Below are 13789 nucleotides of genomic sequence, written 5' to 3'. Positions count from 1 at the left end.
TCTCTTCTCCTAGGGCTGGGAAATTGCCCCTAAAGGCGGTAGAATCAGCAATGATCAACGACATGAGGATGCAGAAGGCAATGGAAACCACTGCATTAGAGACACGTAACGTGTATCCACAGGACATGTGGCCTGTAATTGAAGAAGTGTCATGATGATCTCTCCATTGGCAAAAGATTCCGGAATAGTCCCCCATTCGGATCTCCGGGAGGGGACTGCCAAGGGGGAGGTTACAGTGAGAAAAAGATTGAATAATCAACGAAAGGATAATGTTCTACGAGTCGGGGCGTGGAATGTCAGAAGCTTGAACGTGGTAGGGAAACTAGAAAATCTGAAAAGGGAAATGCAAAGGCTCAATCTAGATATAGTAGGGGTCAGTGAAGTGAAGTGGAAGGAAGACAAGGATTTCTGGTCAGATGAGTATCGGATAATATCAACAGCAGCAGAAAATGGTATAACAGGTGTAGGATTCGTTATGAATAGGAATGTAGGGCAGAGGGTGTGTTACTGCGAACAGTTCAGTGATCGGGTTGTTCTAATCAGAATCGACAGCAGACCAACACCGACAACGATAGTTCAAGTATACATGCCGACGTCGCAAGCTGAAGATGAACAGATAGAGAAAGTGTATGAGGATATTGAAAGGGTAATGCAGTATGTAAAGGGGGACGAAAATCTAATAGTCATGGGCGACAGGAGTGCAGTTGTAAGGGGCGAGAGAGGCAATTCTGACGTTACGGCTAATAATGGAAGCAAGGCTAAAGAAAAATCAAGACACTTTCATAGGATTTGTCGACCTGGAAAAAGCTTTCGGCAATATAAAATGGTGCAAGCTGTTCTAGATTCTGAAAAAAGTGGGGGTAAGCTATAGGGAGAGACGAGTCATATACAATATGTACAACAACCAAGAGGGAATAATAAGAGTGGATGATCAAGAACGAAGTGCTCGTATTAAGAAGGGTGTAAGACAAGGCTGTAGCCTTGCGCCCCTACTCTTCAATCTGTACGTCGAGGAAGCAATGATGGAAATAAAAGAAAGGTTCAGGAGTGGAATTAAAATACAAGGTGAAAGGATATCAATGATACGATTCGCTGATGACATTGCTATCCTGAGTGAAAGTGAAGAAGAATTAAATGATCTGCTGAACGGAATGAACAGTCTAATGAGTACACAGTATGGTTTGAGAGTAAATCGGAGAAAGACGAAGGTAATAAGAAGTAGTAGAAATGAGAACAGCGAGAAACTTAACATCAGGATGGATGGTCACGAAGTCAGTGAAGTTAAGGAATTCTGCTACCTAGGCAGTAAAATAACCAATGACGGACGGAACAAGGAGGACATCAAAAGCAGACTCGCTATGGCAAAAAAGGCATTCCTGGCCAAGAGAAGTCTACTAATATCAAATACCGGCCTTAATTTGAGGAAGAAATTTCTGAGGATGTACGTCTGGAGTACAGCATTGTATGGTAGTGAAACATGGACTGTGGGAAAACCGGAACAGAAGAGAATCGAAGTATTTGAGATGTGGTGCTATAGACGAATGTTGAAAATTAGGTGGACTGATAAGGTAAGGAATGAGGAGGTTCTACGCAGAATCGGAGAGGAAAGGAATATGTGGAAAACACTGATAAGGAGAAGGGACAGGATGATAGGACATCTGCTAAGACATGAGGGAATGACTTCCATGGTACCAGAGGGAGCTGTAGAGGGCAAAAACTGTAGAGGAAGACAGAGATTGGAATACGTCAAGCAAATAATTGAGGACGTAGGTTGCAAGTGCTACTCTGAGATGAAGAGATTAGCACAGGAATGGGATTCGTGGCGGGCCGCATCAAACCAGTCAGTAGACTGATGACAAAAAAAAAAAAAAAAGACTTGAGGGAATGACTTCCATGGTACTACAGAGAGCTGTAGTGGGCGAAAACTGTAGAGGAAGACAGAGATGGAATACATCCAGCAAATAATTGATAATGTAGGTTGCAAGTGCTTCTCTGAGAGGAAGAGGTTACCGCAGGAGAGAAATTCGAGGCGGGCCGCATCAAAGCAGTCAGAAGATTGATGACAAAAAAGAAAAAAGGTAGCCCTTCTCCAATAATGTGTATATGTCCTCAAGCAGCTAGCCGTTCCGCACACACCGATGCCGATGCACCCATCGTAGCCACGTGATCACTAGAGGATTGACTCTCTTTAACAACCGAAATATTGAGACAAATACGATTTTAATGGAACTATATAGTTTCATTAGCCCTTTAATTCACAAAATGTTTTATCCAGCAATTAATGAAATACATGTTAGTCTGTGCCTTTTGGGAACAGTCACCAATAAAATTGCTCAATTTATTCTGTATGTCTAAGTCCATTATGAATTATGGGGTGGTAATTACTAATATCAATGAAAAAGGAGGACGAGATTATTCATTGTAGTTTCACTGGTAAGTTTGAAAAAATCTCCTGGCAATTATAAGTGTCAACTTCTGTTAGTAAACACATGCCCACGTGAAGAAGACATTTCGCAAAGGACTGACGTCCGCAACAACTTCAGAGCATGCCTATAAATCCACATTTGCTGCCACTTCAGTATCACTTCCATGATATGCTTCTCCAAGCATAGGCGAACAGTCTGTCCCACTTGCTCCATCTGCAGTACACACTTCACCCTCTGTCAGCTGCACTAGGATTTGAAGCTGTAGAAATGGCGGTCACATCCTCTGCATCAGAGTTTTCTCCAAATTCTGAATCTTCTGCGTGCGCTTTTGAAATTTCTTCCCAGCAGTTCATTACTCGATCAGCCAAACGTTCATCTGCCATGGAACTTGAAATCTGCATGACGTCATTGTTATAGATCTAAAAGAAATATCGACAAATGTCAGTATTATCCCGCTGGCTATAAAAACCATTCAAAAAGGTGCAAATAATATGCCTATTACACCGAAATGCGTGCATAAACCCTTTTCGTCATGTTGCATATTTTCAGTAATCATCCTACATGTGCCCTGTCAGCGGAATTAATTTATTTCAACGTCTGACATTTTAGAGATGGTTTGTGAAACCATACTATCTGCGATGTCTATTGTTCTTTAGAAGAAACATTTCACAGCACATTATCAATGAAATTGGATATAACAAAGAACAGAATTCACGGCAATCCATTTGGTAACATGTACGGTGCAGACGAAAACTAGTTGCAATTAAGCTTAATAACGACTCCCATATTGATTTAATATTCATCATGCAGAATATGTTACTGTGGATTGAACTTACCGTCTTTAGAAAATGTAATTTAACCGTCAGGTGTTTCATTTAACCTTTATATCCTTTGCCGATTTCGGTCATAGACCATCGTCACTGGATGCAAGGCAAAACAGATAAGTGAAAAATATACCCCATTTTCCTTTTAACCTGATACAACATCAAGGTTGTCACAGTGAAACAGCCCAAACAAATATCGCAACCCGTCCTTCAAATACTAAGAAACATATCTCTCATGCTTGAAGTCTTACAGACGTGTTTGACTTACTCAAGTACTTAACACCTGTTGGTTCTCACCTCATGAAAACGCTAAAACTTATCATCATGTGTATCGTAATGGTAAATCCACAGCTGAAAAATGGTAGCTGAACACAAAACTAACTTTGAAGACGATTGCCTCAAAGACCATCGATCAAAATTCATACCATTACTCACTTGTTCGCTGACATCTCAGGCGTACCAATTTATAAATATAAAAATCATATTCATACTTAACAGAGAAACCACTACGCTACAGTTGGTGTGATGAATATCAGCTTGCTCTAAATGTAGAAAAATGTAGCCTAAAGCAGATGGGTTGAAAAAATAATGCTCGAAAACTGTATTGGGACTATTCTACTTGACACAGTAAAGACGATTAGATCACAATCTAACGTAACAGCCGCGATACTCCGTCTCGCTTGTATTAGCCATTGCGATAGTAGCGTGCCAAACGGCCAGGAAGTTATTCTGTCTGACCATGTGAAAGCGAAAGCGAATCTTAATTGTTTATATTGGCCTGTAGAATGGTTTTAACAAACGGGGGTGTCTGCAACGCAATAAACTGTAGTAACAAGACGAAGACTCCTTTTTTTATACTTCGTAAGGAACGTGGGAGGTGTGAACAGTTATATTACAGAATAGTTTCTTCACGATTTTCTTATAATCTACAGATATTTACTCGGTAATGTCCTGTACTTTAAAGAACAAAAAATTGCTAGTACACAACGAAAGTCCAGACATTTTTGCAGAAGGACACCATATACCTACTCAGCAACGTGAAGTTTCCTTCACTGTCCGTACGCTTCCAGTCAAATCAGTGAACATGGATCGTAGGAAAATAGTGTGGAATGCAATACTTACATTATTCAACGTACCAAATCAGTCACCACAATCGTAGGGAAGGGAAAGCCATCCAGACGTGATAATAAAACAATATAAGAAACTGTTTCCAAACACATAAGAAACCTATTCCACAATTGTTTGCCCCATCTGAACCACAAATGGCAAGAATATTTAATACATTCAGTTGTGAAGCAAAAGTAGCTGCATTTGCAAAAATGTTCATATATTGGAAGATCGAGGGAAGTATAAGAATGTGCGAATCATTAGATTACATATAAAATTGTTACGTGTCAAGGAACGTGTCTATCATAATAAGAACAGACAACAAAAGAAATATGCTTCCCAAATATAAAATATGTGTTTATATTCTGTTGTTCTGAGCAGAATACGCTGCAATTATACACATATTAGAAAGTATTTCCTCTCGAATGTCACTGAGTCAGTGAGATTCGGCTGTTTTTACATTTATTTCACAATCATTTGCAGCTCTTGATAATTTACTTATACTTGGAAGGCTAAAATATAGTAGCTGTTTCGTTAATAAATTAGAAAAAAATTATTAAAACAACCTTAATCTCGAGGCGCTAGTATCATATCAACTGCAGATGGAAACAATTTTCACAGTAGTGAGTGTCGCGACGGTATATGTTAGACTCTGATCAAATATCGAAGCGTAACGTTACAAAGCTATATGAAATGGAACGTAGAGAATGCGAATGACAGACTTCGGTTTACTGGGAGAATTTTAGAAAATTATAGCTGATCTATAAAGGGAACCACGTATGGAGGACTAGTGTGACCCATTATTTAGTACTGCTCTAGCATTTCGGATCCCCGCCAGGTCTGATTGAAGGAAGACATCGAAGCAATTCAGAGGAGGGCTGCTAGATTTGTCACAGGAGGTATCTATCTACATGCGAGTATTAGGGAGATACTTCGTCAACTCAAACGGAGGTCCCTGGAGGAAAGACGTTTTTTTCGCGAAACACTGACGAGGAAATTTAGAGAACCGGCATTTGCCACTGGCTGCAGAACAAATCTACCGCCGCCAACGTAGATTTCGCGCAGTGACCGCTAACACAAATAAGAGTAATTAGGCCTGTATGGAGACATATAGGCAGTCGTTTTGCTCTCGGTCCATTTTTGAGTGGAACGGGAAAGGAAATGCCTCGCATTTGTACAAGCTACCCTCCGCTATGCATTGTACAGCGCCTTGTGGAGTGCGTATGTAAATAGATGATGATGTAGATATAGTTCTGTGGAGATAAAAAGATGAGTATATGATAAAAAAAGATGGACATTAAAGATAAAGATTGAGATAAAAAAGACAACCTTAAAACAGAGCAGCAGTCACCTATAGTAAAACAAAAAACCCAGACGGAATATACTATCGCGGTTCCTAAGTCAAGTTCGCCATTAATTTAGAGTACTGTTTTCGCATAACAGCAACAGAAGTAAAAGGGTTGCCTACAATTCGCTAAACGTGGAAGGTGACTTGGTCAGCTTTAACATTTCTATGTAGTACGACATTCTTGATAAATAAATATCGATTGTTGACTTTACAGCAACTTTATTAGACATCTACAATCTCCGTACAAGAATTCGTAAGTTAATGTCTAATTCTGGAGCCAGTGTTTTGAATCAACACTGACAAACAAATGAGTTCAATAAAGTTATAAATTCCCCTCAGCGTTTCTCAACATAATCGCAGCCCGTACAGATGAATCAACCAGTGAGTGAAGTTACTATGTTGCACAATACCTCAGTTGGATACAGTAGTTACGAGTATTGACCGTACAACAAAATTAGCTGTCGCTATGTGTACTACCGTTTGCCTATAGACAGCTTTGTTTCTTTATACCCGTCTATCTCATATTTCTTTCTCGTTTCATTATAAGGACTTGAAAAGTTTCTGCTGGATTTTCCAGCACCATGTAAAACAGGTGTTTCAAGCAGAGACAGAATATTTGGTCAACTTTGTGAACAGCGAGCGGAAATGATCGCTGTTTTATCGTCTTCCATAACACATAGATTGAGGTTGTCAGACAACTGGAAATAAATATAGTGCAAATTCTCCTATGTACATGCTACCATCACGTAGAAAGTTGACGAACGTCACTGAAACGGGTAACAGAGAGCGTTGGCGTCCTTGACTCACGTGAGATCATGGACGCATCAGGCTTGATCCATCTATAAGTGGTGAATGGCGTATCTGATAACGGGGTTACCGTAAACACGTTTTCACATCTGGCGACTTGTTCATGTGCCAAAGATACCATCAGTTACGACAACAAAGGGCATGAGATCCCCTTGACTGAATCACGATGCAGTGAAAACGAGTTACGTGAACAGCTGAACCTCTTTGCTTGTTATGCCACTTCTGCCTGTATCAGGATATCAGATCTTTCCTGGAAATTAACTAATGAAAATGGAACGCACAGCCGTATTTTCAAAATATTTATTACTTGGACGACTAGTTTCAACACTACATTTGTGGAATCTTCGGGTATTGTTAATAAAAAGAAACTTACATAGTTACAATGCCTTTGTCTAATAACTTAGTTGATGTAAGACTAAGATACGAGTGCTACTTTAACATCGTAAAAGAAACAAAACTCAACCACAGCAACCTGTAAGTGTGCCCATACATACGTGGGAAGGTTTTATACAGGGTGTTACAAAAAGGTACGGCCAAACTTTCAGGAAACATTCCTCACACACAAAGAAAGAAAATTTGTTATGTGGACATGTGTCCGGAAACGCTTACTTTCTGTGTTAGAGCTCATTTTATTACTTCTCTTCAAATCACATTAATCATGGAATGGAAACACACAGCATCAGAACGTACCAGAGTGACTTCAAACACTTTGTTTCAGGAAATGTTCAAAATGTTCTCCGTTAGCGAGGATACATGCATCCACCCTCCGTCGCATGGAATCCCTGATGCGTTGATGCAGCCCTGGAGAATTCCGTATTGTATCACAGCCGTCCACAATATGAGCACGAAGAGTATCTACATTTGGCACCGGGGTTGCGTAGACAAGAGCTTTCAAATTCCCCCGTAAATGAAAGTCAAGAGGGTTGAGGTCAGGAGAGCGTGGAGGCCATGGAATTCTACCAATCCATCGGTCACCGAATCTGTTGTTGAGAAGCGTACGAACACTTCAACTGAAATGTGCAGGAGCTTCATCGTGCATGAACCACATGTTGTGTCGTACTTGTAAAGGCACATGTTCTAGCAGCGCAGGTAGAGTATCCCGTATGAAATCATGATAACGTACTCCATTGAGCGTAGGTAGACGAAACTAAAATGAGCTCTAACATGAAAATTAACCGTTTCCGGACACATGTCCACATAACATCTTTTCTTTATTTGTGTGTGAGGAATGTTTTCTGAAAGTTTGGCAGTACCTTTTTGTAACACCCTGTATACATACCATTTTTTCACTTATACTTGAATCATAAAATGGATGAAGTAGATAATCATTAAAACACACAGTAGAAAAATGTATAATAGTAATCATATGTGTGGTTATTAGTATATGTGGAAAAGGTAGGAGCTGCTAAGGTAACTACTCACTTTATTTAAAATTATGACAATATAAAACAACATAGCGTCGAACAACAGCAAACTATGAAAAGGGCAAAATATCAGACATGATACAAGTAAACGATACAGTGATATACATCTAACAAGATATGTAAAAGGCTGTGGAAGTGGTGTGAGGTACGCGGAGTAACAGCGAGGAGCTCTAGGTCAGCCGCAAGCAAAGCATAAATGGAACTATGTGGTTCCAAAGACCTTTTCAAGTCTCATACATGTGTGATTAAAGCACCTACACCTGGGTTTCATGCGGGATTCCCCATTCCGTACGATGCTGAGGTGCTATTCCAGTACAGCTGGAGAGCCTCTGCAGTGCTTTTCGAGTCAGGGGAACATCAAGTGAGCTGAGGCTGAATGGAAATTTGGATTGTGGAGGGAGGTGTGTTAGGGCAGTCTGTGCAGCTGTGCAGAGCCAGTGTGCCAGGGTGGCGCAGTGTTTAGCGCATCTGCCAAGTGAGCAGGAGACTCGGGTTCGAATCCTAGCCTTGATAAAAATTTTCATTCGTCGTTTCTGTCTCCATATATACACCAAAGGGTGAACAATGGGTAAAATTGCAAATTTGTGCTAAGATCCTATGGGACCAAGCTCCTAAGATCAGCGGTTCCTAAGCTTACACACTTTTTAATCTAACTGAAACTAGCTTAGGCTGAGGACAACACACACACCCATGCCCGAAGGAGGACTCGAACCTCTGACGGGCGGAGCCGAGCAGATCTTGAGAAGGCGCCTCAGACCACGCGGCAAACGATGGCTGCGGACATGTGTGCGAGGGAATAGGCGCGCTACGTGTTGAGCAACTGACCGTCCAGAGGATTCTAGGGGCTACCAACAGTGTCTCCTTAACGACTATTCAGCGAACGTTGCTAAGTATGCGAGGTGCCGGGGTGGAGAGGCGTTTGTACCTCTTTAATTCAGACGAATTTTGCATGAGTACGAGACATGGACTCGATCCCCTCCTTATGTACCAACTAATTAATTATGCACACAATGGTAACGGAAGGAAATGATGGTGGACCCTGCTTGTTGGTAAAATAAGGAGTGCACACTCACAATAATTTTATAAAAATCGTAATCTACTAAAAAAAAAGAGAACTTTATCATAATACGCAACAGGAAATGGGATTCTGCATATATGTACGAAATGATATGCGGATTAAACATTACAATGAGATTTATTATACATCAGAACATAAATGCACATGATCGTCGATACAAACACTAGGTTAAAGGATAGGATATACCGAACTATTATGAGAACAAGAGCTGGCTAGTGAACAAGGGGCTCCTACTCTCTGTGATGCAACAGATTGACGATAATGACTGGAGGTCCTAATGAATCAAATATTAATCATCTGACTATATAGCAGTACCGCAATTAGTACGCAAATGGGATTACATGGAGAAACAAGCAAGATGGACTTGCAGCAAAGCGAGCGCACATGCTGCTGAGGGATTCAGTATAAAAATGATGAGGTCCTACAATACCGGAGCCGCAAAATACTGTACCAGTACTGAAATCTGCAGCACGTCGTCGGTAGGCAGCGTCCTGATGATGTAGGCGCCGACTTCTGCCGTGCAGCAACTCTGTGTCAACCCCTGGCCGCGAAGGCTGACCGAGAATTCTAAGTTCTTCCGAAAACGAGCGACCAAGTCGCAAGACCATCCGACTCCGAGGAAGATCAGATCCCAAAACCCCTGCCCGCGCAACGCAAGAGTGAAGCCAACATTGCTCTACTCCCTACTCTCCTCGAAAACTGCGAATCAGCTCTCAGTTATGATTCCAAAATTCCCTCACACTGTCTCAGAGCATCATTCGCGGCAATAGTGACCGTTCCCTCCAATTTCGAGCAGGGCTTTATGACGTCAACTAGCCTCAGTTTAAGTAGACCAATCAAGCCTCTGCTATTCAGCTGAGGGCACTGAACTTGTCGTTAGACTGGTTATGAAAACAACCTGCCTGGACCACCGACCATCCGGCGCCAGACAGTCGCACCCAGCAGGGCGCAGTCCACAACGATTCTCAGAATTAGGAGGACAATGCAGTGAGTCGGTGATAGAAATCTTCGTTCCGAACGCGGCGACACTCAGACGTCTCTCAGGTCGTTTCGCCCTGCATACGATAGGCGTAATTCGACCGACGTCAGTCGTTCTGCCAGGCGCTTAAGCCTATTGTGTGAACCCCTCAGAATTCTGGGAAGTGCAACCCCCAACCGGAAACGCAGTGTGCCACGTCCTCCGAAGCTCGCCTCGCACAGGCCACCCAGGGAAGTAAAACAACATGTTTAGGAATCAAGTGAAAAGTATTTTTGAGCTCTCAGTACAAATACTCTCATTACAATAACCTTCTCCGGCCTGTTACTACCGTACAATGACATAGAACATTAATACAATTGATGAAAATGAGAGGAGACATGCAAAAGAGGGCGTGGAACCTCTCAAGTATGGGCCTCTGGCGGCAGCCGCCTGTTTCATGCACCCGCGCTGACTGCTGTTCATCGGTGAAGAAGGCTGGAATTTGCACGCCAGTACTGCAAGTGATGTCCACTGAGTGGCAACAGGTAGCCTTTTCAGATGAGTCACATTTTATGCTCCATCTTACACATGGCCGCTAGTGTGTACGATGTGAAACATCTGAAAGCAAACATCCTGCAACATTATGGTCTGAGGAATGTTTCCGTGGCGTTCCCTGGGTGATCTTGTCATTCCTGAACGCTCAAGGGATCAACACAAATATCCATCTGTCCTTGGGGACCATTGCTGCCGCTACAAGCAGTTTGGTTTTTCCTCGGCATGATGGCATCTACCAGCAGGACAGTGTAACGTGTCGCTCAGTTAGCAGTGTACGTGCGTAATGAGTTTACCGTATACTTTGGCCACCAAACCCAATCGAGAATCCGTGGGACCACCTCGATAGGGCTGTTCTCGCCATGGATCCTCAACCGAGGATCCTAGCGCAGCTGGCGACGGCACCGGAGTCTCTTCCAGCGCGTTCGCAGCGATCCGCGTTGCAAAAGGTGATTATTAAGGTTATTGGTAGGTGGTCACATTAATGTGACAGGACAGTATATGAAGGAAGGAAATGTGTCAACAGACTATTTTATTTAAGTAGAAATAATTAAAATTGGGGAAAAGCTACACAAAAGGTTTCTAGAGCGAAATTTTCACTCTACAGCGAAGTGTGCGCTGATATGAAACTTCCTGGCAAATTAAAACTGTGTCGGACCGAGACTCGAACACGGGACCTTTACCTTTCGCGGGCAAGTGCTCTACCGACTTTTTTTTTTTTAATCTCATTTTGTTCGGTTTTGTTCGTTGCATTTGCTCGGGGCGGACGTCGTATGACATCCGTTTAAGTTCGTTGTTAATCGAGTAACTCAGATTTTTTTTATTACAGAGGGCAGTTAACCCTCTGACCAAACACGCTGAGTTACCGTGCCGGCTGCCGACTGAGCTACCCAAGCACGACTCACGCCCCGTCCTCACAGCTTTACTTCTGCCAGTACCTCATCTCCTACCTTCCAAACTTTACAGAAGCTCTCCTGCGAACCTTGAAGAACTAGCACTCCTGAAAGAAATGATATTGCAGAGACATGGCTTAGCCACAGCCTGGGGGATGTTTCTAGAATGAAATTTTCACTCTACAGCGGAGTGTGCGCTGATATGAAACTTCCTGGCAGATTAAAACTGTGTGCCGGACCGAGACTCGAACTCGGGACCTTTGCCCGCGAAAGGCAAAGGTCCCGAGTTCGAATCTCGGTCCGGCACACAGTTTTAATCTGCCAGGAAGTTTTTACAAAAAAGGTATTTGCAATACTTTATACATAACATCTGCCGGGGAAGACAATTCCTCAAAGCTGGAATATTACTGCAGTTGTTCTAATTGACAAGAAAGGAGGCGGAGAAGACAACTTATTACTCCTCCAGATAATGTAAAGAAATTCACTAGATTTACGACCGGCAACATAGAAATATTGTTGGATTGTAACCTAACAAAGAACAAGTTGTCTTGGAAGTGGGTAAATTGGAATGAACATTCAGCAAGACGTGTAACGACTGTGAATTTTCACTTGTCCTATGAAACATAGATTCTGAGTAATCATTCGCTTGATTTCAACAAAACCTGTTCCAACCGAAGAAGAAGAAGACATTCAAGCAATATTTCTGTGCCGAAGAATATACTGTGTGTATCATAATTAACAGCGAAAATGGACACGCGTGAAAGTATATAGTAATAAAAGCAAAAGCATTTGACTTCGCAGACTTCCACGACCAGTTTAGTCGACATAAAAATCTTCTGGGTATGGTACGGATCCAAATTAGAAAAAAAACCTACCCGTGAAACAAAGTTACGGCCACGGCTACGATGGAATTCTTCTGGGACTAATGGTGTGTTTTTGTTGTCCGTATTCACTTAAATTTTGTCACTACCGACTGATAATGATGTTAGGTCATAAATTTAATAATATTTGGTATAATTAGTAGCCATTCTATCAATATCCGCTTGCAGCGCCTAAGTGAGGCCCAAAGTACAACATCTGAGTTCGGAAGGATGCGAACAACGTTCTTGGCCAATGGCAACGAACAAAAGATAGGCAGAAAATGGAAGAACTGCAGCCAGCAGTGCCCTTACCCTATGTGAAGAATGTCGCCGTCTGGGTTGATAAAAATCTTCGCCGGGTTGGTGTCCAGCCTGTCTTCTACAGCACCCGCAAGATCCAGCATGTTCTGGGCTCTACCAAGGACAAGGCAGATGCTGTGCACACTGCAGGCATGTGTTTGTTGTTGTCGTCCTCAGTCCAGAGACTGGTTTGATGCAGCTCTCCATGCTACTCTATCCTGTGCAAGCTTCTTCATCTCCCAGAACCTACTGCAACCTACATCCTTCTGAATCTGTTTAGTGTATTCATCTCTTGGTCTTCCTCTACGATTTTTACCCTCCACGCTGCCAATTGGTGATCCCTTGATGCCTCAGAATATGCCCTACCAACCGATCCCTTCTTCTAGTCAAAGTTGTACCACAAATTTCTCTTCTCTCCAATTCTATTCAGTACCTCCTCATTCGTTATGTGATCTACCCATCTATTCTTCAGCATTCTTCTGTAGCACCACATTTTGAAAGATTCTATTCTCTTCTTGTCTAAAGTATTTATCGTCCACGTTTCACTTCCATACATGGCTACACTCCATACGAATACTATCAGAAACGACTTCCTGACACGTAAATCTATACTCGATGTTAAAAAATTTCTCTTCTTCAGAAACGCTTTCCTTGCCATTGCCAGTCTACATTTTATATTCTCTCTACTTCGGCCATCATCAGTTAATTTGCTCCCCAAATAGCAAAACTCATTTACTACTTTAAGTGTCTCATTTCCTAATCTAATCCCCGCAGACGTGTAGAAGGTGGAATGACAGTGTGGCGAAATATACGGTGTGATCAAAAGGCACGGGGAACTTTTCCCCTTCAAAGTAATTGCCCTCAGCTATAGTACACTTGCGCCAACGCTTTTCCAGTCTTGGGAGCATTTCTGGAACTCACTTTTTATTATGGTGTTAGTTCCTTCAGCGGTTTTTATTTTCATGTCATCAATGGAGGCAAAACGACGTCCTTTCATGGCTCTCTACAGCCTCGGGGGTGAAGTAAGTCGCAGGGGGCCATATCCGGCGAATACGGTGGCATCACGCACAACCATGCCCGAGGCAGGATTCGAACCTGCGACCGTAGCGGTCACGCGGTTCCAGACTGTAGCACCTAGAACCGCTCGGCCACAACGGCCGGCGAATTTTTATAATTAAAAACGTTAACTATTTTTCATTTTCGTAATACAAA

Source organism: Schistocerca serialis, chromosome 4 (assembly GCF_023864345.2).
Source record: "Schistocerca serialis cubense isolate TAMUIC-IGC-003099 chromosome 4, iqSchSeri2.2, whole genome shotgun sequence".
In the NCBI taxonomy this organism is placed as follows: Eukaryota; Metazoa; Arthropoda; class Insecta; order Orthoptera; family Acrididae; genus Schistocerca; species Schistocerca serialis.
This window is presented reverse-complemented; position numbering follows the sequence as displayed.